The 17,175-nt window shown below is 37.0% G+C and overlaps 1 long non-coding RNA gene across 1 annotated transcript; it reads right to left on the reverse strand.

Moving 5' to 3' along the window:
• Nucleotides 1-2,146: 2,146 nt before the first annotated feature.
• Nucleotides 2,147-2,580, reverse strand: LOC119554431. The gene is made up of 2 exons (XR_005219823.1): nucleotides 2,481-2,580; nucleotides 2,147-2,361 (listed from the first exon to the last, which is right to left on the reverse strand). It is a non-coding gene; the product is annotated as an uncharacterized LOC119554431 (long non-coding RNA).
• Nucleotides 2,581-17,175: the final 14,595 nt, after the last annotated feature.

Here is a 17,175-nt window from a genome sequence, read left to right on the forward strand (position 1 = left end):
ACACCTGGGCCATCGAGGACATTCCCAAAAATTGTCTATTTCCTGTCTATATGGGTATATTTTGGTGTGAAACATAAAACACAACGCATAAATAGTTGATGAGCACTGAACGAAGCCGACGCAATAATCCGGATGCGGGCTCACAGATAAAATCGGCGATTTGGTAGAAAGCGGATTCGGAGCCGGACTTACCGCGTTCGAAGGATTTCTTGGCCGTACATTTACGCTTCCTACGATTTCGTCCACAACTTCCCGTTTTTAAGGAGCAAGCTTCGAACTCTGCCCCTGAATCGCCCGATTGCAACTGAACGCAGCCGCTAGAGGTCGAACATTGCATAGGTCCCGTACAACCGCTGTCGGGAATCGGTATCCTCCATCGGACTCGGGCGAAATGTCAGGCCAGCAGTCTTCCCCTGTTGTCCGATAACAAGACCCGGAGAACAGAGGGAACCTCCAGAATCGGCTAATACTCATGCCGATTCTTCGTCCGATTATAAGGCTTGGACAAACATAAATCGAAATACCTCAATATTGTCCCAAAACAATGCTAAGAGTTCTTCGAAAGCAGAAAATATCCCAAAGTGCACTTTCCGAATGCACTTTGGCGCTCCATGCACTCTTCTCATGCTGCGCTCTCGAATAGTTTCATTGGAAAATATGGAATGCCGAGGGCTCGTATGTTGAACTATGCGGTACCGGGGGCTGGATTTATTCGCTACAGTCCCCCAGAACCAGGCCCTTCCTGGCCAAACTCTCTATGCAGCAAAGAGTCCCCAACGTCCCTACATCCGTCTGTTGCTCCGGTACTCTTAGCCAAACAAGGCCCTCTCTTAAACAGGTCGCTATAACTACGCTAAGCGAGCGAACCTGCTTCCAGTTTCCGAGCTTGCCATAAAGCTTCCAGCAGAGAGCGCGCTCGAGCGGTTCGGCTGCCGTTCTCTTTCCTTGCCGTGCCTCTCCCAGATGTGCTCTACATTTCAAAGCCGCAAACTGCTGACAGTTATTCCGGCGGCAGGCCGCCGCGCGATTTACGGCCAGGGCTTTGACGGCCGGAGTGCGAGGACAGGCGGAACCGGAGTGAATGTCCAGACTCCGCGAGCCGGGATCTACGAGGTGAGGACCCCAGTACTCGGCGGGCTGCGATATACATACATATGTATGTATGTTTTACGGTCCGCAAAACAATGCTTAAGTACTATGTTATCTGATTGTCCAAACACTTTTTAAAGGAAATACGTAAATAAATCACGATTTTCTTTAATAAAACAAAAGCTCCCCTTAGCGAAGATTGTCACACCCGCGACCTACAAAGTTCTGATATCACTGCGGACGGCAGTACACGTAATGACGATGCGGACTGCTATATTTCGCCGCAGAACTTAAAATCTGCTGTCCACCGCAGTCGTGGGTTTTTAGTGAGAAATACATCAACCAAGAGGTACAGTAAAAACTAAAAGGGTTACATACCACGGCCTTGGAAAATTCGAATAGGTTAAGATAAATAATTGTATTTTTGCCGAAAATTAGCGTCGAATAACACCTAATGTTAGGACCCGATACTCCTTTGAAAAGTTTTTTCAATCACATGTTTTTGGAGGACTTTTTGAATTGAAAATATTGGACATAGGACCGTGAGGTTTTTACAACAGCATTAGAACGCTACTACTTTTTGAAAAACACGCTGGTTTGGCGGGAAAAAGCTAAAAATAGCCTGATTTAAACGGCTAAAGCTACATTGTTGAAATTGTCTGAATACAAAAATTTAGTAAAGCTACACAGAGAAAAAAAAATACCAAAACTGGTCATCAATCGGGTATTTTTTCATATCAATTTTGATCCCTTATGTTGCCATATCATATTCATATTTTCGAACATATGACATTGATATTTTCGAACATGTCAATTTGGTATTTTTCATACCAGATTGATATGACCACATATCAAAGTTGTGACCAAATTGTGGTATTTTGTAATATCCAACTGATATGCTTTCATATCAAACTGATATGCTTTCATATCAAACTGATATGCTTTCATTTCAAACTGATATACTTTCATATCAGATTGATATGTTTGTAATATCAATATTAATCACTTTTTTTTTTACTTTTTTGAATCTTATAAACAAATAAATATTGAAAACCCATAAGATCGCTGTAAATATTTATTTTTTATATATTTCGGATCAATTATAAAAATTATTCCAGGACTTAGCAATAAATGACCGATCACTCTGTACTCGGATGCCTCCTGTAGCTTTGCATCAGCGCCAGGAAGTCCTTCTTCTGTCCTCGATAGAAGCTTTCCAGCGAAGTGGTGAACGCCAACTTGCCCAGTTCAGCATCTTGGCCAGCCATTTGACTTTGTGTAGTGCAGTATGTGTTGTCATCCGCCGAAGCGCACGTTAAAGTGTCCAAGAAATAAATATTTTAGAATTAGACAAACATCAAGTACAATTGAAAATGAGATACTTAACTTACCATTTGCAAAAATAAAGAAACAACATATGTAAATGTTTCACTTTGTACACTTTCACTTTTCGTCGAATGTTAGAGTGGCCGCGGCAATTCTGTCAAAAAATATCTTTTGTACCATACTTAATACCATAAATACACAAAAAATACGAAAGCACAGTCATACTTTTTTTTCGAAGACTTTTCGATGTTACGATTGATATGAAAAACATATCAAATTAATACGAATATATATTAATATGATGCAAAATCATATCAATTAGAAATGTTGATATGAATTCGTATCATGCTGATATGAATTCGTATTATTTTGATATGTAAAAGATGATATGTGAAAATTAAGGAGACAATATCAATCGGGTATTGCTCCGTTTTTTTCTCTGTGTATGCACTTACTTTTTTGCCACTTTGGGTTATTTTCTTAAGAACGAAAGTAGCGATTTTTTCTACATTTTGAACTTTATAGCCCTTGAAATATATAATATATATATATATATATATATATAGTTAAAAAGCAACTAAAATGGCAAATTTTACCCGTTTGGCCTAATATTCAACCTAACAAAAAGTCGTCCAAAACCAAAAATTGTATATGAAAAAAACGTCACAAAACGTTTTTTTGATATGAACTGAGTGCGTGCTCAGATATAGCGCCGAGGCCTTATGCAAGCCCCTTCTCAAATTGTTTACCTTATCTTTAGAATCGTCACAATTTTCCCGTATGTGGAAGGAATCTCCACAAGAAAAGTAGCAAAGTGGAAGCAAATAATTATAGAGGTATCTCTAAAGCGATCCCAATGCTTTTCGAAAATATTACTCCCCATTTGAAGCACCTCTGTATCTCCGTGTTAACCACTAACCTTTGGAAACTTATTTCATTTGTGATATGAAAAATACTTTTTGTAGTTACTACTATATTTGTTTGGAGAAACTTTTTGCATCAAAATATTTAAGTTTTCAAGACGAGGAAAAAAGTTCAAAAAGTAGATTTTTACACAAATTCGTCCTTTTCAATAAGTACAGAATGGGTTAAGAAATGTATTGTATCATTCAAACGGCATTTAAATTACATTTCCATTGATGCCAAAGTTTAGAAGAAGTAAGTTCAAATTATGAGTATATTTAACTTTTGTTTCGTCAAAATACTTATGCCGACCAATGTATAATCATTTTTCGTGACAAAATTGTATATCAGAACTCTTGTGTGTTGAAGGTGCGATCGTCACGACCCCTTACCTCGTTAAGAGGTAAACAAAAAAAAAAAAAAATATATATATATATGATTTTACGATAGCATCTAGCAAAACATTGACAATGGCGTCATAGCAGGGTAATATTACTGATAAGTATAAGTATATATATAATCATCTATATATATATATATTATATATATAATATAACCCGGCTATGTATATATATGTATATATATATATTAAATATATATAATATAATATGGCTATGTATATATATGTATATAATTATATATATATATATATATGTACATATTACACTTTTCAGTAATATTACCCGGCTATGACGCCATTGTCAATGTTTTGCTAGATGCTATCGTAAAATCATTACATATTTACTTATGGTCATTTTTGAACAATTTTCGGCGTGCAAGTAGCTGTTGACAAGAATACAATTTTAGATTTGTGGGCACCACAGTTTTTGGCGTTTTATGGGCGTGGCACACGCGCAAAAATCTTTAGAATCGACATGCCTAATCCCAACTTTTTAAGAATGGACGAGAGGAATACATTTCAGTTAACATTTTTGTTCTAGCATTAAAACTGTAGGAGCCACAGTTCCGGCCGGCTTGTTGGCGTGGCACTTTGCTATAACAAACAAATCTGGATGCTTCATTTCAACATTGTAGCTCTCTTTGTTAGCGATTCTTAGTGTTGGGGCGGGGTGGCTTGATCGCTGAAATAGATGAAGTCCCAAGAACGAAGGGTACGCAAAAAACACTACTTTGGGGTTTTTTGCGCGACGTGCATAGGTGTTTATTGGTACACTTGGACATAAGAACTCCTTAGGCCTAACTTAACTTATTATACATATATAGTCTGATCGTAACAAGTGATACACCAATTGAAAGGTATGGCAAAACTAAAAAGATTGCATACCAAGACTTAAGAAATTTCAATTTGATTGGGAGAAAAAGCGGTAAAAGTGAAAACTTTGAAATTTGGAGCTGCTGGAGTCAGTGGGGATAAATGAAATCCGATCTCCCGTTCAAAAGTTATTCTAAAAACAAGATGTCTTCTTCGTTACAAAATGAAAACGTTTGTCCCTTTGTTTGTGGGTTTGTATGAATCCCTTATCAATTTTAGGGTCTGGAGAACCTTATGGGTGTATTAAGTAGCACGAGATAGAAAACTTTTGTTCTACGACTTTTGAAAAAATAAGTGGAAAATCAAAAAAAAAACAGATTTGGATGGCTTATAGTTTCTAAACAAGTAATGCAACAGAGTTGTGTTACATATCTCTAAATAGATATTTCAATTTGCTAAATACTTTACCCATCCTAAAATTGTCTGAATATAACTGATTTAGAGTTAAAGCAAAAAGTTTTCTTTTAAAAACACTTTTTGACTATTTTCTCAAAATTGGTTCTAACGATTTTTTTTTATTTTTAAATCGTATACCTTTTGAGACTCCTTAACTTTTCATATACAATACTTTTTGTAATAAAAATTACGATTTGGAAGATTTTGAGCGATAAAAAGTGCAGGCCCTTTCAGTTCATTATGAAAAGCATTTCATTGCTTACTTAAATGCCTAACAGTAATTTCATGAGAACAAATTTGTATTAGATATTTTTATACCCGTTACTCGTAGAGTAAAAGGGTATATTAGATTCGTCGGAAAGTATGTAACAGGTAGAAGGAAGCGTTTCCGACCCAATATGGTATATATATTCTAGATCAGGATCACTAGCCGAGTCGATCTAGCCATATCCGTCTGTCCGTCCGGATGAACGCTGAGATCTCGGAAACTACTTGTATAAGAGCTAGGCTATTGAGACGTGGCACGCAGATTCCTGAGCTTCTTACGCAGCGCAAGTTTGTTTCACCAGAGTGCCACGCCCACTCAAACGCCCACAAACCGCCCAAAACTGTGGTTCCTACAGTTTTGATTCTAGAATAAAAATCTTAACTTAAATGTGTTGTTCTCATCAGTACCTATCGACTGACTGAAAAAAGTTTGCCACGCCCACATAAACGCCCACAAACTGCCCACAAACTTCAAAAAATCGTAAATATGAACGTGGATATCTCGGAAACTATCAAAGATGGAGAATTGGGATCTCAGATTTAGATTCCGTAGCCTTGTACGCAGCGCAAGTTTGTTACGCGAATATGCCACGCCCGCTCTTACGCCCACAAACCGCCCAAACCTATGACGCCCACAATTTTTATGCTAGATAAAAAATTTTAAATGGAATGTATTGGTCTCGTCAATACCTATAGATTGACCCACGCCCACTCTTACGCCCATAACGCTTAAATCTGTCCACCGCCGGTAGGTGACGCATTTTAATCTCGCTTTGCTGCTAGCATATCTCCATTTCCCTTTGGTCTCTTTAGCTGAGTAACGGGTAACTGATAGTCGAGGTACTCGACTATAGCGATCTTCCTTGTTTAAAAATAAGTTTTTTAATCTTTCCTATGCATTCCTATGCAATAAAATTCGACTTTTGGGAACGTTTCATCCCGATAGCTTCAAACCTGAGAGACTAGTTTGCGTAGAAACGGACATGGCTAAATGGACTCATCTAGTGACGCTTATCAAGAATATACATACTTTATTGGGGACGCCATCCCACCGATTGGGCTCCGTGTGCTTTTCAGGGTTGACGGAGTGGAAGGAGGCTTAAATAAAAATAATTTTATGTTATTTAAAATTGAGACGTTTTTAATTCCCAAAATAAATTTAAGTAAAGCTTATGTTTATTTAAAAAAAATTTAATTAGAATCGAGAAACTACATTTATAGTTTGTCTGACTATGTAACGCCCCCCTCCATGTATATAGACTTAACAATGACATTAAAGCCGTAAGGCTAAAATATATATAAATTGAAATAATTAAGCATTTTTATTGAGAATGAATTCTGGGAGAGAGATCGATGCGATGTTGAAACCAAGAACGGTTCTGCGATGTTGAAATCGAGAACGATTCATACCGATATCAAGATCGACCATTCTCGCAAACCGAGAAGACTTCGATGACGATTTTAGGATTTTTAGTATGAGCCGATCTTGGCTCAGTATTGAAATCGAGAACGCTGAGAACGGTTTTTTCTCTGAGTGTATAAATAGCTTAATTTCGTACACCCGATACTTGTGAACTACTAAAGCTACAGACTTGTGCTACACTCAGAGAAAAAACCAAGCACATTGGGCTTCTTTCAAGCCCAAATGGTCACAAAACTTCGACAGGTACGAAATGGGCTTGTTTTTTCATTTCAAGAACGTTTTATTCTTAAACCGGCATTCTTAATTTGAGAACATTTTTGGGCGAAATTAAGAATGTGTTCTACTTGATTTAAGTAAGAAATCTTCTTTATTTAAGTATAAATACAACTTTATTTTAGTATGCATTGTACTTTAATTAAGTTTAAGAATTCTCAAATCAAGTATGAATTGTACTAAAATAAATTATAATTAATTCCGTAATATAGCCATATTTATTCTTAAAACAGGTCTAAAATGTTCTTAAATAAACCATGGCCAATGCTTATATCAGGATGATATGCAGCTTGCATCAAAAATATATAATTCTCATTTTAAACAGGACTTAGTCTTCAGAAAAGAATTATTCATACTACACTCAAGAACAGTATGTACTCATTTTAAGTATTAAAATGCATTATCTTTAACATAACTTGGTCTTATAATAAGAACAAATCATGCTCCATTAAAGAGTTTAAGATTCCATATCCCCACCGAAAAAGTTCTTTACATAAGAACTTATAATTCTTCAATTACGAAGGCATAAGGTTTGCAGAAATAAAAAACTGGTTTTATTTTGTTTTTGTTTTATTTTATTGTTTTAATTTATCGCATCATTGAGTTTGTTGATTCTTATTGTAGTATAATACTGCAAACTTAAAAAGGAAATAATACACACATAAGTTATACATACTTCAGCCTTATATAAGACTTAGAATTATTTAAAGTATACACATGAATTCTTGAATGTTTTTTACATATACATTTTGAGTGCTATTTCCAACTTGGTATACACAAAAGTGGTTATCTTAACTCAGTAAATTAATTTCTTCGCACACAACAAAAACGTTATTACCAAAATTAAAAAAACTTAAAATTTTATATAATTTTGTATGGACAAACTAAGTCCCAATTGTCACCATCTCTATTAAGAGAAAGCTTCAGCTAAAGTGCGATACGATCCGATTCTGAGACTTCAGGGGTTTGGTTTTCCAAATCTTCATACTTTTCAAACAACTCATTTTGTACTAGTTTTAGTTTGATCCTTGATCTTAGATTTTTGAATTTGGAGTACAGTTTGCCCGATGGATTTTTTTTACCGTCTCGGGAAATGAAGTAGTAATCCTATAAAATTAGTTAAAAATATCAGTAAATATCAATATTAAAAGCTCATCAATTATATTTTACCTTGCATTTCTCTTCGCTAGGTAAGTGACAGCAAATTTCGTCCAGCAACAGACTAAAATCGGAATATTTGATAGTTATCCCTGTTCAGAAGATCTCCTCAAGGATAATGCTTATAAGATCGTTCTTCATATCCTGGCTTAAAAACATCTGTTTTTTCCTTGATCCAAAATAGCTCTCCCTCTATTGGTCTCCGCCAATAAAGTGCCCAAGCTTTTGCCTAGCACCTGCATTGCCTTATAATACAAATTAGGCGGCGTCTCCTTCGATTTTGTTATGTTTGTGGGAAGCAACTGCGATTCACCATCTGGTCCAAGCTGCATTCAAAAATATTTAATACATGTTTATACTTCAGAAATTACTTACTATTGATTTTCTCCAAGATAGCAGCTTCTCTCGAAATCTCAAACGAGGACCCAAAGGTGGAACGGCTTCCTTCAAATCTTCCTCAGTTAAAATATTTTTTAAATCATCATATTGAATTTGTGCATCTAAGAATATTTAATTTATTATAATTCAGTCTTAAATAAGTACATGCATACAGTGTATAATATTAACATTCGGTTTTTTTTATGCAAGATTCTGCTTTAAATTTAAAGAAAATTATTAATATATATACAAGGTAATATATATAAAAGGTAATAACATAAGCTTTAATTCTACATCATTAAATGTTTTGTTTTTATAAGTTTCAAATCATTTATTCACGTTTGAAGTTGAAAAGAAACCGAATATTAATGTTATACACTGCATATATGCACATATATAGATACACTGGCAAAGCACATGGTCAGGCTTACATAAGCCAATAAAAATGATAATTCTGTAAGAATCTTTAAAAATGTAGTATAATTTGTTAAACAAAATCACGCAAAACTTTATTAGTTGATCGCAATTATTAATGCAAGCCTAAACATGTGCTTTGCCAGTGTACCTGCATATGTATATATGAATGTGTGTTGACAAGTCACAGCACGCGGTATTTTTCTAGAAAAATTTCACAAATACACATATTTAAGTCCATAAATATGTATATGCAAAGAGCGACAAAATAAGAAAAGTGCGCTTTTTTTTTGCGTGTGTGTCTATGTATTTAATTTGTTTTGTTTTGACCGGATATATGTGCATGTTTATAGAAATCGAAGTCACACTTTTTAGTATCACTCAAAACTGTACACATACATTGTACCTATGCAAAAAACTCTATACACATACATACGTGTAATTGGTAGTATATGTTTGTTGTTTTTCGCGGTATATGCCATATGGCTCTATGTACATATTTAATTTGTAGTATTTTGTCTGTATAAGTGTTCTTGCTCAATGTAGCTTTCCAGGAAAAAAACCACGTGCTTCGCTTTTCGCAGGAATACCAAGTGAACAATATTACTTCACTTCAATTCACAATTATTACACATTATCCAACGCATTATTATTACTTACTTTCGAGGTAATCCCGAACATCTTTCAGTTCATATCCTTTTAAAACCTCTTCCAGCTTCGCGTCCCTTTTTGCACTCATTTTCACACAACTTTGACACACGCGATCAGATCAAAAGTGAATGGCTCCTTTCTAGAGCTGGGGCTACCATTCAATTGTATCGATATTTCAAATGTCATCTCGTGTTGGTATCGAGATTTTAGTTCTATAGTAAGCTTTACCTATTATATGTATTAAGTTAAACGTTTTTGGAATTAAATTTATTAAAATATTAGTTATATTAATATTAATAATAATATTGCGCTTTTTGTATACATGTTCGTAAATTTAACCTCTATTTCTGGGATTGAGTTGTGCAATACACCAGCTAGAAAAGATGTTAAAACCCATTTATAGACATATATATGTAGTTGGCAAAACAATAATAGGTGAGTTCTTAAAAAGGTTATGGATTAAAGAGTTCTTTATACTTTTTTTTAATGTTTTGATTCAAATGAATACTTTTAATTTCGGGCAAGCTTCAAACTAACGATATTTTTTCAGCCCACCGCTTTCATTATAGGAAAACACTTACACTTGTGTAGGCGTAGATTGGACTGTATGAAAAATGCAGACGTATTTCCGTATTCCGTTTCAGAGTACATATGTATATACGGGCAATTATTAATTTCCTATTTCTTTCTCCGATCTAAGCACAAAAAGTGCTTGAGGATAACATTTTTTAATGTTTGCGATTCTTGTCTACACTACACTAAGTGCAAAATCTATTTAAATTAAGCAAGATTTGTTCTTTTTTAGCAAACATAATAAGAGCGTTATATTATTGACTTAAGCACAAACTGTACTTGTTGGTATACTTTATATTTTTGATGTTTTGTACTATAAATGAGATTTTTCTTGAATCAAAAACATTTTCGTATAGTTTGGGTTTTAAGAATGATTTATTCTTGATTCAAGAACGCGCAGCATACATAAGAAGTGCGTTATATTATTGACTTAAGCACAAACTGTACTTGTTGGTATACTTTATACTTTTGATGTTTTGTACTATAAATGAGAATAATTCATTCCTATTTTAAGGATAATAAAACCTGATTTTTCATGAATCAAAAACATTTTCGGATAGTTTGCGTTTTAAGAATGATTTATTCTTGATTCAAGGACGTTATATTATTGACTTAAGCACAAACTGTACTTGTTGGTATACTTTATATTTTTGATGTTTTGTACTATAAATGAGAATAATTCATTCCTATTTTAAGAATACTAAAACCTAATTTTCTGAAATTAAGAACTTTTAGTGATCACATTAAGAATGTTCGTGCTTACCAAGAAACATTTTTTTTTCAGAATATATTATACTTAGGTTAAGCAGAAATCGTACTTGTTTGGTCCTCTTTATTGAATAATGTTCTTGAATCAAGCACTTATTCGGATAATTTATCTTTTAAGAACGATTTATTCTTAATTCAAGAACGCTCAACATTCTTATTCTTAAAACAAGCCCAAAAAATACTATCCGAAATCAAGTATAAATCGCGATCAAATTTAGGATGCGTTTTTTTTCTGAGTGTATATGTCGTTAGAAAGGTATTTTAAAATACTTTGTACGCCTTTTTAACATGGTTTGTCTTAATACCATCGTGTAAAAATGATGGGCAATTTTGTATACCCGTTACTCGAAGAGTAAAATTGTATACTAATTCGTCGGAAAGTATGTAACAGGCGGATGAAGCGTTTCCGACCCCATAAAGTATATATATTCTTGATTACGATCACTAGCCGAGTCGATCTAGCCATGTCCGTCTGTCTGTATGAACGCTGAGATCTCGGAAACTATAAGAGCTACAACACTGGGATTAGGCATGCAGGTTTCCGAAATTCCTGCGCAGCGCAAGTTTGTTTCAGCAGGGTGCCACGCCCACACATTAAGAATGTTCGTGCTTACCAAGAAACATTTTTTTTTCAGAATATATTATACTTAGGTTAAGCAGAAATCGTACTTGTTTGGTCCTCTTTATTGAATAATGTTCTTGAATCAAGCACTTATTCGGATAATTTATCTTTTAAGAACGATTTATTCTTAATTCAAGAACGCTCAACATTCTTATTCTTAAAACAAGCCCAAAAAATACTATCCGAAATCAAGTATAAATCGCGATCAAATTTAGGATGCGTTTTTTTTCTGAGTGTATATGTCGTTAGAAAGGTATTTTAAAATACTTTGTACGCCTTTTTAACATGGTTTGTCTTAATACCATCGTGTAAAAATGATGGGCAATTTTGTATACCCGTTACTCGAAGAGTAAAATTGTATACTAATTCGTCGGAAAGTATGTAACAGGCGGATGAAGCGTTTTCGACCCCATAAAGTATATATATTCTTGATTACGATCACTAGCCGAGTCGATCTAGCCATGTCCGTCTGTCTGTATGAACGCTGAGATCTCGGAAACTATAAGAGCTACAACACTGGGATTAGGCATGCAGGTTTCCGAAATTTCTGCGCAGCGCAAGTTTGTTTCAGCAGGGTGCCACGCCCACTCTATCGCCCACAAACCGCCCAAAACGGTGGCTCCTACAGTTTTGATGCTAAAATAAAAATGTTAACTGAAATGTATTGTTCTCATCAATACCTATCGATTGACCCAAAAAAAGTTTGCCACGCCCACTCTAACCTCGACTATCAGATACCCGTTACTCAGCTAAAGGGACCAAAGGGAAATGGAGATATGCAAGCAGCAAAGCGAGATTAATATGCGCCACCTATCGGCGGTAGACAAATTTAAGCGTTATGGGCGTTAGAGTGGGCGTGGCAAATCGATAGGTATTGACGAGACCAACACATTTCAGCTAAAAATTTTTATCTAGCATGAAAATTGAGGGCGCCACAGGCTTAAGCGGCTTGTGGGCGTTAGAGCGGGCGTGGCATATTCGCGTAACAAACTTGCGCTGCATACAAGGCTGTCTGTCTTTAATAGTTTCATTCATACTTACGATTTTTTGAATTTTGTGGGCGGTTTGTGGGCGTTAAAGGGGGCGTGGCAAATATTTTTTGGGTCAACCGATAGGTATTGACGAGAGCAATACATTTCAGTTAAAATTTTGTATCTAGCATGAAAATTGTGGGCGCCACAGGCTTAGGCGGTTTGTGGGCGTTAGAGTGGACGTGGCATATTCGCGTAACAAACTTGCGCTGCTTACAAGGCTACGGAATCTAAATCTGAGATCCCAATTCTCTATCTTCAATAGTTTAGCCACAGTTTTGGGCGGCTTGTGGGCGTTAGAGTGGGCGTGGCACTCTGCTGCAATCTGCACGCCAAATCTCAATAGCCTAGCTGTTATAGTTTCCGAGATCTCAGCGTTCATCCGGACAGACAGACGGACAGACGGACATGGCTAGGTCGACTCGGCTAGTGATCCTGATCAAGAATATATATACTTTATAGGGTCGGAAACGCTTCCTTCTGCCTGTTACATACTTTCCGACGAATTTAGTATAACCTTTTACTCTACAAGTAACGGGTATAAAAATAATAAAACGTGGTAAAAATGTACTTTTTCGCGGCACCGAATGAGGTTACAATAAAAAGGGCTGGAAAAGCACTGGTGCAGCCCTCCTTGCATTTTAGTGTTACCCTTACCACTTTCCATAAAAAGGTTTCGGATTTCATTATATTATTTTTGAAGTAAAAGAGTTATGAAACATGTTGTTTCCGTATTGAAAGTACAAAATATATAAATAACCTATAAAAACAAAAATAAAAAATACAGAAGTTCTACCATCAAGCAATGCATTAATAGTTGCCAACACCTCCATATCCCAACCCAAGCTCCTCACAAACCCAAATCAATAAAACCCCCCTGGCTTATGGACACAAGCTTAATAGATATCCAATTAAGCAGTGCCAAAAAATCGACGACCAACAAAGATATTTGTCTAAAAGAGTTCCTGGACATCAAACACAACCTTATAAAGAAGAAATTTTCCTTCTTATATACCGATGGGTCCAAAAACAAAGACATAATAGGTCTAGCAGGTACCACAGAAGAGGAAATTATCAAGCAAGCTGTCCTACCAACTTACTCCTCAGTATACACAGCAGAGGCAATCGCGATTCTGGAAGCTGTTAGAATAGCCGAGAAGAAAAGAGGTAAAACCTGCATTTGTTCCGATTCACTGTCAACCTTGGAAGCTGTCCTTAATTGTAACAACGTGTCATTTTACACTACATCGATCCGGGACTTAATCATAAAACTCGCTCCAAAAATCATGATGCTATGGGTCCCTAGTCACATTGGGATCAAAGGTAACGAATGCGCCGACACAGCAGCGAAAGAGGCAACAAGATCACCCCTAGCTTCCATCCCAAATATAAACCGCACGGACATTAACAAACTCTTAAAAACGAATATACTTCAAAAAAAGCGAACTTACAACAGAAAGCATCCCCTTGGTACCAAGCCATTAACCCAGAGATGATAAACATCAACAATTACGCCAAAAACGCACAACTTTGCAGCTTGCCAAGGAAAGAAATTACCAAGATCAACAGGCTTCGACTAGGACACACAAAACTGACACACGAATACCGATTCTCCCAGCCAATAAACAGGCAATGCCGATTCTGCACCACAGACGCCATATCGATCTCACATATCCTCAACGACTGCACCGCATTTCAAACACATAGACCTAGTAACTCAAATATAAAACAAGGAAGAACGCTATAGTCGAGTACCTCGACTATCAGATACCCGTTACTCAGCTAAAGGAACCAAAGGAAAGTGGAGATATGCAAGCAGCAAATGCGCCACCTACCGGCGGTAGACAGATTTAAGCATTGTGGGCGTTGGAGTGGGCGTGGCAAAGTTTTTTTAAATCAATCGATAGGTATTGACGAGACCAATATATTTCAGTTAAAATTTTTTAACTAGCACGAAAATTGTGGGCGCCACAGGCTTGGGCGGTTTGTGGGCGTTAGAGTGGGCGTGGCAAACTTTTTTTTAAATCAATCGATAGGTATTGACGAGACCAATACATTTCAGTTTAAATTTTTTATCTACCATGAAAATTGTGGGCGCCACAGACTTGGGCGGTTTGTGGGCGTTGGAGTGGGCGTGGCATATTCGCGTAATAAACTTGCGCTGCGCTCAAGCCTACGGAATCTAAATCTTAAAACTCGTTTCTCTATCTTTGATATTTTCCGAGATATCCGCGTTCATATTTACGATTTTTTGAAGTTTGTGGGCGGTTTGTGGGCGTTAAAGTGGGCGTGGCAAACTTTTTTTAGGTCAGTCGGTAGGTATTGATGAGAACAATACATTTCAGTTAAAATTTTTGTTCTAGCATCAAAACTGTAGGAGCCACAGTTTTGGGCGGTTTGTGGGCGTTAGAGTGGGCGTGGCACTCTTTTGAAACAAACTTGCGCTGCGCAGGAATCTCAGGAATCTGCATGCCTAATCCCAGTATTGTAGCTCTTATAGTTTCCAAGATCTCAGCGTTCATACGGACAGACGGACAGACGGACAGACGGACATGGCTAGATCGACTCGGCTAGTGATCCTGATCAAGAATATATATACTTTATGGGGTCGGAAACGCTTCCTTCTGCCTGTTACATACTTTCCGACGAATCTAGTATACCCTTTTACTCTACGAGTAACGGGTATAACTATCTGATCTCTTAATTAACCCTTCATATGAAAATCTCCACCAAATCCTTAACTTTCTCAAATCAGCTAACCTACTTCAACTCATATAAATTGTTAATCTCCTTCTCTTCCCACTCATATGTAAAATTCTGGTTTCCGGTTTATGAACGGCCCAATGTGATCAATGTTAATTGTTCGGAACGGTAACGGTTTCTACTTCTTGCAAGTATAGTTCACCCTCAGATTTTCCGCCTTTTACCTTATTTACTTGATATATCGGCGCATCCTTTGAAACCAAAAATATTTCTTAAATCTTTCCAAAGTCTTTTCGGTTCCAAAATGTCCTGCTTCATCATGGTTGCACTTGGTTACGCGTCATCTGATTGCTTGAGGTACCACCAACTTGTTGCCATCATCAGTTTTACGATACCATCGACGTTTACAGATGACATAGTCTGTTTTAATTTGACTCCACTGGTTACTGGCGTCCTTGTTGGCCAAAGCCTCAAAGATGTCTTTTATTTTTGGGTCCTGCATCCGCAATGTGTAAATCCAGTCTTCGTCGATCGGAACTATCTTCAAGACGTTGTCTGCTATATCCGGTGAATGTACTGGATTCCTACTCATTCCGTCTACATGAGGAATTTGCTCTCCCGGCAGATGCTTGCATTTAAGGACGAATTCTTGTAGTCGTAGCCACCAGCGGGCGATTGGAGATTGTAAAGCAGTGGATTCCTGGAGCGTTGCAACAGCGTTGCAGTCGGTCACTACTACAAGCTAGGATCCAATTAGATAAATGCGGAATCTTTCCAAAGACTCGGTAATAGGTAGCATTTCTAGCGCATACACACATTGAGTAGCGACTCTCAGCTTCCGAGCAAAGCCTGCTGTAATAAAATACAGGCCTGAGTCCTTCGTCTTCTTCTTGCAGTAGAACGCCAGCAATACCTTTGCTGCTTGCATCCGTGTGTACTTCGTGACGCCGTGATGGATCATAAAGCGCAAATACGGGTTGCGATGTGATAACTTCCTTTAAGTTTCGGAATGCTGTTTCTTGTTCTGCTTCCCACAGGAACTCTTGACTTTTCTTCAGAAGCTTACTCAAAGGAGCTGCCATCATGCTATACTCCATGACGAACTTCCGGAAGAATCCAGTAATGCCGAGAAATCTGCGTACATCAGCATCGGTTTGTGGCGGTCAACAATTGCTGATGCATATGGTTTTCTCTATTCCTGGCTGGATTCCGTTTGCCGTTACTGTGGCCTAAAAACTTGACCTTAGTCTGCAGGAAGGAGCATTTGGATGGCCTTAATGTTAGACCTGCAGATCGGATTGCCTGCAGAAACTCGTTTTGAATGACAAGTCCTTCTTCAACTGTTTTTGATGGTATAATGACGTCGTCTACATAACTTATTATGTTGCGTTGGTGCTCTAGCTGTCGTAGCAAATCCATGATGACTTCCTGAAATACCATTGGTGCGTTTAGCAAGCCAAATGGCATTACGTTGAACTCGTATAGATTATCGGTAATTAGAAATGCAGTATATTTCTAGCTTTCCTGGCCCATAGGAATCTGGTAATATCCTAAAGTCGTGTCCAGAGTTGTAAAGTACGGGTACAATGTGAATGCGTACATACATTTCCCTGCGTTCTGTTTTTACCATTCCTTAGTCTCCTCTATTGATCCACATAATCCTTGTAGACGCTTTACAGACTTCTGTGGAATTGATCCACTTGGAACTGCCGACTCTCTAATAAGCGTATGATCGCTACCAGTATAGACGAATGCTGAAAACTCTTTTCCTCCGAACTGAATCGTCTTCATTATGGGTGGAGCGACTACTTGAACGACTGAAGATACCTTTACCCTGCAATCCTTAGCTTCATGCCCAATCTTTGAACTTATTGAACAGTGTGGCTTTTTTTGCGGATCTGGACACTTAGCAGCTATGTGACCCATT

This window comes from Drosophila subpulchrella, chromosome 3L (assembly GCF_014743375.2).
Source record: "Drosophila subpulchrella strain 33 F10 #4 breed RU33 chromosome 3L, RU_Dsub_v1.1 Primary Assembly, whole genome shotgun sequence".
In the NCBI taxonomy this organism is placed as follows: domain Eukaryota; kingdom Metazoa; phylum Arthropoda; class Insecta; order Diptera; family Drosophilidae; genus Drosophila; species Drosophila subpulchrella.